The sequence below is a fragment of the Monodelphis domestica genome, chromosome 7 (genome assembly GCF_027887165.1).
Source record: "Monodelphis domestica isolate mMonDom1 chromosome 7, mMonDom1.pri, whole genome shotgun sequence".
NCBI classification, from domain to species: Eukaryota; Metazoa; Chordata; class Mammalia; order Didelphimorphia; family Didelphidae; genus Monodelphis; species Monodelphis domestica.
Window position 1 is genome coordinate 275,043,232 of NC_077233.1, and position 15,741 is coordinate 275,058,972.

General features: G+C 35.8%; 1 protein-coding gene across 4 annotated transcripts in view; it reads right to left on the reverse strand.

The window, feature by feature from the left end:
* The window catches only part of DAPK1 (death associated protein kinase 1), a 271,050-nt gene that overhangs the window by 121,493 nt on the left and 133,816 nt on the right, over positions 1–15,741 (reverse strand). The gene's annotated exons all lie outside the window — the stretch shown is intronic.

Consider the following 15,741-nt stretch of genomic DNA (forward strand, 5'->3'; position numbering starts at 1 on the left):
TTCCATTTCTAGGGGTTTGGAGAATGGCACTATTGCAATCTGGAAAACCCCAGTAAATATTTTTGGCACTCTCTTTGCATCAGAGAAGAAGTCTAATTTTTTTTTCTTTCTTTTTTAATGGCATGTTTACAGAACCTTATTGCAAATTTTGGATTAAGTATACATTTCTGAGTTTCTTTTTCTCTGTTGTCTAGTGACCTTGCATATCATCTGCAGCTTCTGCAAAACTCCCCCCCAAAATTCCTATTTATTTTCTTATACTGACCCATGATATACTGAAATTGTGATGGGGAAAGTCATAATGTGGAAGGGATAAACTGAATTTCACCTACTCACCTCACTTCTCATGTCTAACATGTTGTGTGACCACTTTTCTGTCATGGCAGAAAATGATACTGACATTTGTATAAAAAGAGATGAAATATTTAATATTATGTGTCTGGATCACTGATGTTTCTCATCTGAATTTAAATAATTTTTCTAACAGACAACCTGGAATCTGGATAAATATAAAACGAAGAGAAGGAAAGGCTCATTTATTTACTTAAAAAAAAACAATCCAAAAAGGAGCACTAAAAATTAGATTCAGGTTAATGACCTAAAGATGTGCATCTCAAAGAAGTGCCTGTAATGATGTGGTGGTGACAGTAAAAGGAGCTTTGAGAATATTAAGATGCCACCATGATGGTACCTAACCTGGTATAGTCATTCTGCCAGATCTGATTCCATCGTTTTCTGAGACAATAAAGTCACTTAAGTTCTTCCCAGAAATACAGAGTTCCCATATTACTGAGAGTAAAAACAAATTCTGGAAGATATTTCAGCTGGGTTCAAACTAAGCTGTTGACACAGACAATTGTCATAGTGGCGAAGTAGGTACATTCCAAAGTGAAGCAAGAAATCTGCAACATTAGACACACCAGTACAATGGGGGTTGTTAGAGCTAAAGCAGCCATGCGATGGAAATAACGGAAAGGATGGCTTGGAGAAGGAGGCACTGATAAAGTCACAGAGCTCTGAAAGTTACATGTTAAATCCGTTGGACACTTGGACGGTATAGCAAAGTAAACATGGTGGTAATTCAGAGCAGGCTGTGCAAATCTCTTTTTCTGTTCTGCTTTATTGTGGAAATTCTCATTGTATTTGGTGTTGGCTGGTGTGAGAGTAAGAAAATTAAACTTAAAAAATGATTCAGGGATCTCTTCAGGTAGAGCTGGGAAGAAGGAGAAAATAGAGATTACAGTGTGAGGTCAATGAAGCCTTTATATACGCAAGATTGCTTATAGTCAGCAAAATCTTCTTTCTTTTGGTAGTCCTGTCTTAGAATGTTGAGATCCCAAGGAATTTCAAATTTGCTAAGAACATAAATGGGAAAAATAATTAGATTAATTGTGTATGTGTGTGTGTGTGTGTGTGTGTGTGTGTGTGTGTGTTTTCAGGCAACGAGATGGGTATTATAAGATAAGGCAGTGTAAGAAGACTTGGCCCAAGAGAGTGTCCCATGAATGAATGTGAAGGGTTCTTCAAAGACTTATAGAGATACTTCTTAGCTATGTGACCCTGGGCAAGTCAACTAACCTCAGCTACCTGGACCTTACCACTTTTCTGCCTTGGAACCAATACTAAGTATTGATTCTAATACAGAAGGCAAGGGTTTGGGTCCCAAACTGCTGTTTGTTGGTGGTAGCAGTAAATCATAGACTATATCAAATCCTGATAATATGAAAGCCTCCATAGATTCCTAAAACATTATAATTATACCTAATTTATATAGGAGACATTTCAAACCAAATATTAAGAACAAAATATAGCCTAAAAACTATGGACTCAGGATCTCAATAACACCATAACAGGGAATTATGGTAACTTCCAGTGGTCCCTCACTTTCCTGTTCCAACTAGCAAACAAATAGAACTACTTAAACCAATGCAACAACTTCAAAGAACCATTTTTAAGTTGAATAGTCAAGGAATTAAAAACTAGGTGAAGACACATGAAGAGTTTTATTTCTCAAGAGAATGTCAATGAAAAATATTGTGAAAGGTTGAACTAACTATTGCTTAAGTGCACTTCAACTTTTATTTGAAGAAATATTTAAGATAGAGGCTGCCAAGTATAACCACAATAGTCTTTGAAACTACCCTTGTACACGAAAACAGAACGTAAGAAATGTCAGAAGGCTTATTGAACTGGCAAACAGTCATTGGCCTTGGTAGAGAGTTTGCGAGAAAGTGATAATTTTTTATGTGTGGATCTTATAGACTCATAAAGGACAAAGCTGCTTTGGCTATTGACATTAAGGATACTGCACTTCTTTTCTACAAGGATGAAATGAAACGATACACATACAATACTTCACAAATCCTGACGTTATCATAAGATGATAATGTAGTCCAACCCCTTCATTTTACCAATGAGGAACCGAGGCCCCAAGAAATTAAAGGACTCGCTCAAAGTCATATGAGGGTGCCAGTTGTTATCATCACCACCATCATCATATATTCCTTTTGTTCTTATCTTTTTGATGGGGTTTGGTCTAATAAAAGGGTCACTTTCTTTTAAAAAAAGTTATTACATTTTTTCCCCAATTACATACAGAAACAATTTTTAACAATTGTTTTCTGAACTTAAGTGATCTATTTTCTTTCCTTGTCTCCCTCCTATCCCCTCTTCCTGAGATGGTAAATTATATGATATAGGTTATACCACTGCTATCTCACGATACCTATTTCCATATTCCTCAGGCTGCAAAATAAATAGAAGAAAAAAATGAAGTAAAGTGGAAAATGGTATCATTGGATCTGCATTCAGATTCTGATAGTTCCTCCTGTGGATAGCATTTTTCATCATGTGTACCTTGGGATTATCTTGGAAACTTAAACTTCTGATAGTAGTTTAGTTTTTCACAGTTGATTACCAATGTGCTCCTAGTTCTGTTCACTTCTTACTTCACTTTGCATCAGTTCATATAAATCTTTCCAGGGTTTTCTGAAATCACCCTGTTTGTCATTTCTTATAGCCCAATAGCATTTCATTACAACCATATCCCACACTTGTTCAGTCATTCCCCACTTCATGAGCTTGCCCTCAGTTTCCAATTCTTTGCCACTCCAAAAATAGTGGCTGCAAATAGTTTTGTCCAGATACATCCTTTCTTTTTTTTTTTTTTTTGCTCTCCAGAATGGTTGTATTAAGAAAAAGTCACTTTCCCTTTTTTTTATGTATAACATCCAGTGGACTGCTGTACAGGTAGATAAAATGAGTGCTTTTTGTAACAGAGTACTAAGATGTTAGAGTATCTTTTTCAGATTCACTGAAAGTATATTCAGGACAACTCCAGGAGCAGACAGGCTGACAGGGATGGTACTTGCAGAGATGATTCTGTTCTCTCCTGTTCTTCTATAAGATCTCTAAATAGCTCTTCATTCCATGAAGTTTGTTGAATGTGAATATTTATTATGATGACAGTTATTTCTGAAGCAATTCGATTGATATACAACCTTTTAAGAATATTTCATGTAAAATATATAATTGTATAGTCTTTTGAGTAATGCAAACCTAAAAAAAATAGAGTACAATTCTTTCAAGTTCTAACATAACATAACATTATGAATTATAAATTTATAAGCTACTCCAAGCATGTAAGGTTTATTATTAGTTGGAAAGTCAGTTCATTAATGTGTTTCTGTTTCCTGTCTATTAACTTAGAAATATGTAACCTTCCACTCATCTCTCCAGGAGGGAAACCCTAGAAAAAAGGCTTATTTTATACAAACAGATATGTCCAAATAAAAGCTACATATGTATATAGAAAAAAAAAACACACTTCATAAATTTTTTTTATGGCTCAATATTATTCCTGGGCAGAGTGTGAAGAACATTCTGTTTGTAATAATGCTCGAGTTTCAGTATCCTTTATCTGTTGAATACTCAAGGCTATTTTGGGGTTTGTTTTTGCAAGATGGGATCTGTCATCTGTTGGTTTATAAAAGCTATCAGCCTTCTGGTATATAATTCTAGCTACCTCATAGTTTCTTTCTAGATAACTAGTAGATGCTAAGTTTCTGCAAACTGCTATCTATTGTGTGCTTTCCAGCATCTCATTTCATAATCTGCTTTGATCAGTCTGAATTACTTGAAGATAACCAAACTATAATTATTACTGGCAATGATCCTGAACCACTACCATAAACCTTTCTGTTTCTACAAATAGATTTTTGTCAACATATTGTTGGATAAGTTCATATGGTGATGGCCCATGTAGTGCCTTTTGATGTTTCTCTTGGATCTTTGCCTTTTCCAAGGATCCACCTAGAGATAAACTACCTTCATTTGACAAATGCAGTAGTATATAGTGGTTGTCCACCTACTTTGTGAAGGGAGGACAGTTTATTATAAGATAAATCCTGTAAATTTTTTTAAACCCTTACTTTTCATCTTAGAAGCACTACTGTGTATTAGTTCTAGGGCAAAAGAGTGGTAAGGGCTAGGCAATAGGGGTTAAGTGACTTGCCCAGGGTCACACTGTCAGGAAGTGTCTAAGGCCAGATTTGAACCCAGAACCTGGTTCTCAATCCACTAAGCTATCCAGATCCCTCCCCCACCCCCATACATTTTTAATCTATTCATCATATGCTCTGATAGCATCTATCAATCCAATTCCTCCTTTTTGTTTGAGAGCATGGTAATCTTTCCATAGCTTCCTTGGGGGTATAAAACCCTCTCTTTCATTAACATTGCACAAGTTGGATCTTCCAGTTAAGATAGCAGTATTCGATGAGCCCTAGTCTTCCACAAACACCTCAACAAAATTCTAAAGGAGTAACATATGGGGCAGTATCTGAGAACATAGTTATTGATGCTGTTGTTCAGTAAATCATTTATGTTTGACTCTTTGTGACCCCATGGACCCTAGCATGCCAGGTCCTTCTGTCTTTCACTATATTTCAAAGTCTGTCTAAGTTTATGCTCCTTGTTTCCATGAAACTCTGTATCCATCTCATCTTCAGCCATCTCCTTCTTGTTATGCCTCCAGTTTTCCCCAACATCAGGGGCTTTTCCAATGAGTCCTGTCTTCTCATTGTTTGACCTTCCAGTGAATGGTCTTATTTGATTTCTTTATGTATTGACTAATTTGACCTCCTTGCTGTCCAAAAGTCTTCTCCAGAACCACAATTTAAAGTGCTGATTTTGTGGTACTCGGCTTTCCTTATGGTCCAATTCTCACAGCTGCACATAGTTATTGGGAAAACCCTAGCTTTGAAAATCTGGATCTTTGTTGACAAGGTGATGTCTGCCTTTTAGTACGCTGCTGAGATTTGCCGTAGCTTCTCTTCCAAGGAGCAAGTGTCTTTTAACTTCATAGCTGCAGTCTCCATTTGTAGGGATCTCTGAGCCCAGGGATATAAAAATCTGACACCGTTTCCATAGAGAAATATCAATAAGAGCCTCTCTCTATACTAGGATTTCCAGAAATCTGCCAGAAGTTTCTGGGCATTCAATAAAAAGAGGCATATGAAGGGAGATGAACTCCTCTCATCTGGGCCTGAAGCCAGTAAAATCCAGGCTCTAGTCTGTAAAATAGCCATATGGGATATAGATAGTTCATAGTGGGCCAATGTGCAGTGAAAAGGTTCCCAGGTACTTTATGAGATGAAAAACCAGGGCTCCTAAAAGAAAGAAAATTCAGTGCTCTTCTTGTGATGGGGCTGCCCAAACAGCACTTAAAGCAATGCTTCTACAGCAAAAAAAAAAGTTAGCAATGTGTCTAGGCTGCTTGTGCACTGGAGGAACTTTTGAGAGGGTAAACATAAGTCTAATCTCCGGTAGTTGGAGCCTTTCAAAATCATAATTGGGGATGGAAACGATTCCTAACTGGAGACTATATAAGGAGAAAGGGACAGTGATAAATGTGACCAAGGCTATCACGGAGGCAGAAGTAGAAACCAGGAACTGTGACAAAGGATTCAGTCCACGTCCAGGCTCCATCCAGAGCATCAGTGGCAGAGGAATACAGGTTATAGAGGGGAAAAGACAAAAAAGTGCCTTTCTATCTTATTTCAGACACCAAGAAGGGTTGGAGCCTGATCCTGTTATAAAAGCTCGTGACAAAAACTGAAGATGGAATGTGAATACATAGAGGAAATCACTGAATCCACAGAAGAAATCATAGTGTTAAGAAAAACTTAAAAGAAAATCCAGAAGAGATCAACTCCACAATAAATACAAGAAGTCCCTCAGAGAAAAGAATGGCTGGACCACAAGGACTCCAGGAGTGGCTAAGTCAAATGAAATAAAAGATAAAAATTGAAATTTGAAATAATGAAATTAGTATTCTTTAAAAAAAATTTGAGAATAGATATTCTAGATCTGAAAGAAGACCTGACCCAGATACTAGACTCCTTAAAAAAAATAAGATGGAGAGTACAGAGCTTAATGATTCCATCAAACAACAAGAAATGTAAAACAAAATAAAAAGACTGAAAAATTAGAACATATAAAGTATCTACTATCAAAAACAACTTACTTGGAAACAGGATTAGAAGAAAGAATTATAAAATATCTGTATACCTTGGAAACTATAGGTTAAAAAAAACCTAGATACAGTATTATAAGAAAGCAATAAAAATTGCTCATATTTTCTAGAGTCAAAGGGCAAGAAGAAAATAAAAAGAATCCAAATTTCATTTCTGGAAAGAAACCTAAAACACCCAGGGATGTCTCAGCCAATATCTAAACATTTATGTCAAAGAAAAAAAAAATAATGCAAGAGAAAGAGAAAGAATGAGAGAAAAAAAGAAAGAAAGCTTTGAATAAAAAAAAAGCAACCCAAACAAACTCAGATTTTAGAACTTTGCTAAAACTATTACAAAGGAAGGGAAATCTTGGAATATGATATTCAGAAAGGCAATATAGTTTTAAAATGGTGAGAATACAATCAATAATAACGCATGCTTCATAACAATATAATACTATGGGGTAGGAGATGGGAGGGTAGAAAATGGAGCTTTAGTAGGATAGAACACTTTCAAGCATGCCTGGAAAAAAAAAAAGACCAGACCTATGAAACCCTAATAGAGGAGATAAGAGGGAAAGGGAATAGAATAAATATTTGTATAGTACCTACTCTATACCAGGAACTACAGTTATTAGAGGGCTTTTTAGAAATATTATTTCCTTTGATCATCAAAATAACTTTGTGAGATAGGTGCCTGCAAATATTCAAATTTGTACTATTCAAAGTTATAATTATATTGGTTCTATCTCAACAAAAACAGGCTTGCATTTGAAAGTGCAAGCACTTCAGGGAATTTATTATTTGCACTAATTCTTAGACTTAGTTGTTTACAAAGAAGACAGGGTGGAGGACAGGCCATGAAATAAGCTTTACTGTTATCTGAAACAGGAAAAGGATAGCTTGAAACACCCATACACATATGCACGCAGACACACAAAGAATTTGTTGTAGAAATGTACTGAATTCAATAAGAAAAAATAGGTGGGGATAGGAAGAAGGGACAGTAGAATTTAAAAGAGAAGGTAGAGTTGGGGAGATAATAATCCCAAGTAAAACCAGATAATAAATCTGGTTTAAATAAGGAAATATTTAAAGGATAGAAATGAGTAAAAACCAATGGTCAAGGTTTAAAAAAAGGGCAAAAAGTTGGATGATTACATCAATTATATATTCTAATGCTGACTGTATTCTTTACATTTCTGTGCTCCTTAATTATCTATAAAGAGGAGGCAGGGAACAAAGAGAGAAAAAATTATTTAAAAAAAGACTGAAAAAAACAGAATTACTGTCCTAAGAGTGAATGGAATAAACTAACCCTTCAAATGGAAGAGGGTAGTAGAATAATAATAGAATAATAGGGCAGCTCGACAGCATAGTGAATATGGCAGGTCTAGAGTCAGGAAGACTCATGTTTCTAAGTTGAAAACTGACCTCAGACAATTATGAGCTGTATGAACTTAAGCAAGTGAACCCTTTTTGCCTCAGTTTCCTCTTCTGTAAAATTATAGCTCACATCACAACAATTTTATTTCTAAGTAAAGTGAAAATCTATCCAACAAAAATTAATGGAATAATGAAATAAAGAGTAAAATATTCTAGCAATGCTCAGGCAGGGGATCACAAAAATTATAATTTCAATATTAAAAAATACTAGATACTATAGGCCCATTGAGAGGATCTTTTGATTCATGTTATTTATCAGTATGGTTCTATAGAAGGAGTTCTTAACCTGAAAGAGAGATATCATAGATATATCTTCTGAGGGATTTCAGGGGATCTGTGAACTTGAGTGGGAAAATAATATATCTTTCTTTTCACTAATTTTTAACTGAAATTAATTTTTCCTCTGACTACAATTTAAAAAACCTTCTTATTACAGTGTCTTAGGTTTTACAAGATTGTCAAAAGGAATTATGTTACAAGAAGGTTATGAACTCCTATAGAGCGACATTATTGAACAAATACTGACTGTTTTGTCCTCTATAGTACACAAGGGTCATCTTGAATTCCATTTTCCTAAGTTATCTACAAGTCTCTCTAAGATTTGTGGATACAGAAATTATTCTCCCCTCTTTTTCTCTTACTTGTCCATTTGTTAGATGCTTATCCATCTCCTATTCCCTTTTTGTGGGTAAATCACAGGGCTCTCTCCTGGTACCTCTCCTTTTACCTATATTCTCCTTCAATGATCTCATTAGCTTCCATTGATTAATACCTTCATTTCTGTGCTGATGACTCATATCCACCAGTATTGCTGGAACTATCCTGCCCTCAATTGCAAGTGACTCCATCTTTCAACCCTGAAAATTTTCATGCATTTTCCCAACTTAATTGGTGTTCATCCTGTTTCCTTTCAAAGGAATTTAAACTCTTTATTTTTGCTTTTACATCCCCTGTATGCAGCATTGTGCTTGGCAAGTAATAGGCACTTAATAAATGCTTGTAAAATACACTGCCTAGAATCCTCAGAATATATGTCCACATTTTCCTGAATCTTTGATTTCATCAATTAGGGGACTCTTTCCAGTGATGTAGACTAACTCTTCTATATCTGCTGGTCCTACTGACTTTTGCAGAGGTTTTCCTTTAAATTCTCCATTGGGGCTTCTCCAAATTGCTGGGCAGGGTTGGGGAGCTGCTTCTAGTTCTTGTGTTATTGTGCAGATATCAATGGAATATGCTGGGCATAGTGGAGAATTTGTACCCCAGAACCGCCAGCAGTAGAAGAATTCTCTATATATGTTGTGCTACTCTGAATGTTCTTGTTTACAAATGATACTGCTGAATTGATGAAGCCCTACAAACTGAAAAGGTCCTTAAATTAGGTCAGCAATCATCAGAAGAGTTTGGCCCCATTATCTATACAAGAAATACTGAGTGGATGGGCAATCACTTATGATCAAGTATATTATTTTTTTAACCCTTATTGTCTGTCTTTGAGCATTGATGCCAAAGCAGAAGAGCAGTAATGGTTAGGCAATTAGAGTTAAGTGACTTGCCCAGGGTGACACAGCTAGCTTTGGTGAAGCCTCTGTAGAGAATTTAAAGGAAAATCTCTACAAAAGTCAGTAGAAGTGTCTGAGGCCAGATTTTAATCCAGGACCTTTTATCTCTAGGCTTGGCTCTCTATCCACTGAGCTACCTAGCTGCTCCTTATATGAGATTCTTAGAGACAAGGACTGCAACCTTTTTTGTTGTTTTATTTACAGTAAATAATATAATGCTTGTCCTATCGTAGGTGCTTAATCTATATCTGTTAAAGTGAGATAAATTGTTATTATATTATTATACTATTATTATACTAAATTTTAGAGCTGCAAGATAATTTAAAGTTTTCCTTTTAGTCAATACATTTGTAACTTTAAAAAGCAGAATAAAGTTCTTGACTTGCCAATAGTGCAGTCTGTATCAGCTTGCAGTAGGTATCAAGTAGTTAGTGGGCTAAAGGAATATTAATATAATTTTCTTGTATGAGAGATATACAGCCTATATGGTTTATAAGGTAGGGCTGGACTGGGCAATAAATCTGGCATTAAACTATATAGTATTAGACACATATTTAAATATAACTCCACAGTTCCCTGAAGTGATTAAAACAAGAGATAAGAATTATTAACTCATCCTAAAATCAGAGTTAAATGTCTAATAATAATAATTAGCATTTATATAGCACTTTAAAGTTCTCAAAATGCCTTATAAATATTCTCCTACTGATCATCAGGAAAATCTAATCTTGCCTTATTAGCCATGTGACCCCGGGCAGGCCCCTTAGTGTCTGTCTCAGTTTTACTCAACTATAAAATGGGGATAATAATAGCTCCTACTTCCCAGGGTTACTATAAGTGATTAAATGATACAATAGTTGTAAAATCCTCAGTACAGTGCTTGGACATGGTAGGTGCTTAATAAATGCTTGTTCTCTCCCCACTGGGTCACCTGGCTGCCTATTTTTTTTTTTAAAAAAGCAACAAGAAAGCAAGTGTTTTGGAAGTGAGTTGAGAATTCTCACTATTCTTCATAGGAATGCATCAATTTATTTAACCTCCATAGCAATAAACACCATTTCCATCTCATTAATCATAAGCAAGCAATGATTCTGAGTGGAAGTCAGTCAAAAGTGAATGGCAAGGAAAAAGCAAAGGAGAGAGATTAAATAAATAGCTAAAGTCCTCCAGAGGTAGTGCCCGAATCCTCGGATTCCTTACCTTGGGCTCACAACATCTCTGCCTTTTGTGCCGATCAGTTGCCAAGAATTGAAATGGACTTTACTCACTCAGCATCCCTTTTATGCATCTCCCTTTTCTATATTCATACTGGCTGGACTGGTCTTCCTGCCTCAAATCTTTCCTATTTCCAAACCATCTTCATGCAGCTGATGAAGTGATCTTTCAAAAGCAATTGTTTCCCCCCTATTTAATAAACTGCAGTAGCTCCATGTTATCTCTAGTGTTATGTACAAAATCCTTTATAAATTGGCTCCAAATTGTCTTTCCAGTTTTATTATAGATCCTTTTTTCCATATCCCTACCTGACCTTCATGTACTCTACAGCCCAGATAAACTGGCCCTCTTGCTGTTCTGTTCCATCTCCTCTCCTTGTTGCTTCATAGAGAGGATGCTTTTCTCCATGCCTGTGATGCATTGTCTCCACATGTCTACCTCTTAAAAGCTCCGGTTTCACCCAAAACTTAGATGAAATGCCATCTCACACAGGGATTTTCCTGACTTCCCTACTTGCAAATGCATATCAGATGAGATAGTCTGTGTACAGCGTTAACACGTAACTAGTTATTATTATTGTGTGCCCCACCAAATTACATTGTGTTTATTTTGTGTATATGCTGCTTTTATGTATTATCTTCCTAGTTACAATTTAAGCTTTTTGATGGCAAGAATTGTTTAAAATTCCCTTTTGTATCACAAGGCCTACTAGAATGCCTGGTACAGACTAGGTAGTTAAATGCTTAATGATTGAATAACTAAAGTCACATTTTTTTTCAATCTATGTATCAAGTACATATTTTTATTTTCATTTTTTACTGATAAAATTTTTTATTTCGAAAGTAGCTCAGAATTTCTAAGATTAATATTAGAGATGGACCCATTGGTCTAAGGAGTAGTGTTTTTGGATGAAGCTACATGATATTGAGACAAGACGGGATGAGCAGCAGCTCAAGAGGGTTCCTAGAATTGGCAAATTCCTTTTGTCTGGGGGACGGTGGTGGTAGTGGTTTTATGTGCACAATTGGCACGGTAGTCAGGATCAGATTCTGTCTACAACTTTATCTGTATAGACAGCAACAAACACCCAGGCAGATATCCAAATGTTAAGATTTCACAGCAGAACCACGGAGAAACATTCACAGTGTTCCCCTCAGCTCTTGGTCCCATTCAGATGCACACAAGGGGCTGTTCAAAGGCATACAAGGAAGGGACAGGAAAAAGGACTGAGATATTTTATAATTGAATTATAAAAAGGCCCATAGTTGATCTAGTCCTACCCCCTTGATTTTTTCAATGAGAAAACTAGGGCTCTGAGAGTTTAACAAATTTGTTCAGTCATGATGTGAATTAGCAAACTATCAGGGACTATAATTGAGATTGCACGACTACAGGGGCCACTACATGATGATTTTGTTCCTTCAAAATTTTTAGAATGTGATTTCATCTATGTGGGCGTACTTCCAATGAAGCTGATTATAACTGTTCTCTGCCTTAATTAATAATCTGTTTAGAAGAGAGGAAGGCCCATTAGTAAAGCCAAAAAAATATATTGCTTGGTAAATATCAACTGAGATGGGTCTACAGATGAAGAATATATAATCTATGGTGCTGGGGGAAGACGAGGTTGGTTGAAGTTTTTTTAAACTTTGTATAACTTGCCAGAGATTGAACTAAAATAATCTTCAGGAACCTTAAGGTTGCCTCTACATGAAAGTTCCTTAACTTAGGATCCATGAACTGATTGAAAAAATATATATTGATAACTATATTTCAATACGATTGGTTGTTCCATTTGTAATGCCTATGTATTTTACTTTATGCATTTAAAAACATGATTCTGTGATGATCAAGATGATTGTGAACTGAGACAGAGTGCAATAAGCAGAACCAGGAGAACATTGTACACAGTAACGGCAATATTGTGGAATGATCAAGTTTGATAGATTTTGCTACTAACAGCAAATACAATGAGCGAGGATAATTCTGAGGGACTCATGAAAAGAATGCCATCCATTTCCAGAGAAAGAACTGTTGGAGTAGAAATGCAGATGAAAATATGATTTATCACTTGTTTATTGGGCATATGATTTGGGGTTTGGAGTTTATACGATTATTGTCTGATAAAAATGAATAATATGGAAATGTGTTTTGAGTGGTAATACATGCATAATCCAGTGGGATTGTTTGTCAGCTCTGGGAGACAACATGAATTGTGTAACTTTGAAAAATGTGTAAATTTGTTATTGGAATAAAATGAGGATAAAAAAAATAAAAACATGATTCTGAGATGAGGTTCAATTTTTAAATTAAAAACAAACAAACCTCTTCTCTATGTTGTGATGAGTAATCAAATCAGAGAAGGATATTTAACTGAAACAGGAAGATAAAAGAATGCAAAAATATGTATTGTCTCTTAGGACTGTTTCCATGTTAGAGTCAAATTTAGTTGGCAAGACATAATTGCATCCAGAGCCAAACCATATATATTAGAACTATACAATAACAGTATTTACTAAAGAAGAGAATTCAAGTTTAGGCAGGTTCATTAAAGATCCAAAGTAAAGGGATCTACTTAAGCACAGAGTTAAAAGAATATTACTGATGATCTCACCTATTTAATAATCTCATTGCATGGATTCTAGAGAATAAGAATACAATTAGACCAAAACAAATGCTAGACTTGTCTATCATTTACCTCATTAAATACTCTTTAGAAACCCCAAAACAACCCTTACCTTCTGTCTTAGAATCGATACTAAGGCAAAAGATCAGTAAGGGTTAGGTTATTAGGGTTAAGTGACTTGCCCAGGGTCATATAGCTAAGAATTGTCTGAGGTCACATTTGAATCCAGGACCTCCTGTCTCTAGGCTTAACACTCTCTTCATGAAGCCATATAACTTCCCCTTATCGAATACTCTTTCACACACTTTTGTATTTGAAATTATTTTTCTACTTTTTGCCTACACATTGCCTATAAAATAATGTTCAGACCTCTTACTTGGTCATTCAGGGTTTCTCCCAATTTGCCAATTCTGGATAAATGACCTTGCATTTCTAACTCTCTCCTTCTATTACACAAATCCTGTTCTCTAAATCAAAGAAGTGCAATGCAGCAAATGAATACTGGATTTAAGAGAGAAAATCTGGGTTTGAATTCTAGCTCTGCCACCAACTACATGTATATATTTGGGTGAGTTACTAACCAATTTGGGCCCTTGTTTCCTTATTATTATTAATTTAAAAAGCAACACCTTACTTTACACTTTAGAATCAATACTATGTATTGGTTCCAAGGCAGAAGAATAGTAAGGGGCTTAAGTAACTTGCCCAGGTGTCTGAGGACCCTCAGTCTCTAGGCCTGGCTCTCTATCCACTGAGCTATCTAACGTCTCCCCATTTCCTTATTTTTGAAATGAAATTCTTGAGTATATCCACTTGAGAGAAAGAATTGATAAATAGAAACAAGCAAGACAAAATTTTACGTGTACATTTATCTTTTTTCAAATGATACCTTCTCTAGTGGAGGGAGGGGAAGGAGGGAGGAAGATCCCTGGGAACTTTAAGACATCAAATAAATAAATAAATAAATAAAGACATATAAAAAAGAACCCCCAGGTGATCAGGGTGATCAACATGCAAAGAAATCAAAGTGAAGAAAGTCAAAGCCATTTTTTAATTAACAGACTAAGACTAAACAATAAGATGCTTGTTTTCATATGATTTGGGATGTGTAAAAATTAAATAAAATATAATATTTTACAGTTTATGGCAACCACAAGATTGGACGAGAACTTCTCAATTTTTTCTTTTTTTTAATGATAGCCTAGATAATTTTTTTTAAGCTACGTTTCTCTGGCCAAGGCTTTTCGCCTATCCTCGCAAAGCTTCTGATTCTGCTCGCTTCTGCTCTCTTCCATTGCAATGATGTAGGAAGTATAGTGATCTCACCTACGTGGTGACTCAGATGAGATTATAGGGAATTCTGGGAAATACTAAGGACTTCTGGGGATTGAAGTCTAGGGTTCAAAATCTCCATTCATACAGGATATGAGAATCATTTGTTTGCTTCTTTAAAGAAATAAATTTACATATTTCCTGAGAGACCCTGAGAAGGAAAAAAAAGAAATGAAATTGCTAGTTTACTCAGTGTCTCCTAAACACACAGTTTCAATGAACGATTTCTATATTGACGTGTTTGTGTGTGCATATGTGTATGTGTATGGTGTGGGGGTAACAGTAAGTTCAGAAGGCACAACGTTATGGCTTCATCTCAGCATTAAAGACAAATTTAAAAAAACCAACAAGAAATCATCGTCTCAGGAATGAAAAATAAGATTTTCCCCAATAAACAAATGGAATAACTCCTCATTTCCACCTGCTTCCTAGACGTGGGGAATTCTGAATGGATGACTCCTGAAACGTATTTGAACAAATATCCCTTTAGCACAGACACCAAAGAGGCTCTGTACAAAGGCCAAATAAGATACAGAATACCCTTCTCACAAGAGGCCACTAAGGGTCAATCTGCAAAGGATCAGATGAACGTATGGTTTTAGATCTCCTATCTTCACGATAAGGAAAGGACTAGAAGTTTACAGGAGAGGAATAACATGCAAAAAGTAGACAGACACTCAGCAAAGGAACGAAGCTGTAAACAGTGGCCCAGAACAGAAGCTCTGAGTATACATGGACTGGCATTTATCTTAGGGGTTTTTCACACAAATTTCTCTCTAGCTCTTGCTCCCACTGAGGAATTACCCAGGAATATCTGAATGAGCTTGTGTTAATTCTTTACTATAAAATGGAAAGGACTCTTTGCTCCCATGAAAGCATTTAAGCTAACATAACATCAAATACAGGAAAAACATTATTTAACTTGCCAAAACCCCTCAAAGCACAAAGAATTTGCAGCTAAGCCAATAAACAGTCAAATCAATTCTCCTTTCCCAGGTGGGTCTCATAGGTATCCTCTTCCTCCAAGGACCTATACACTTCTCTGT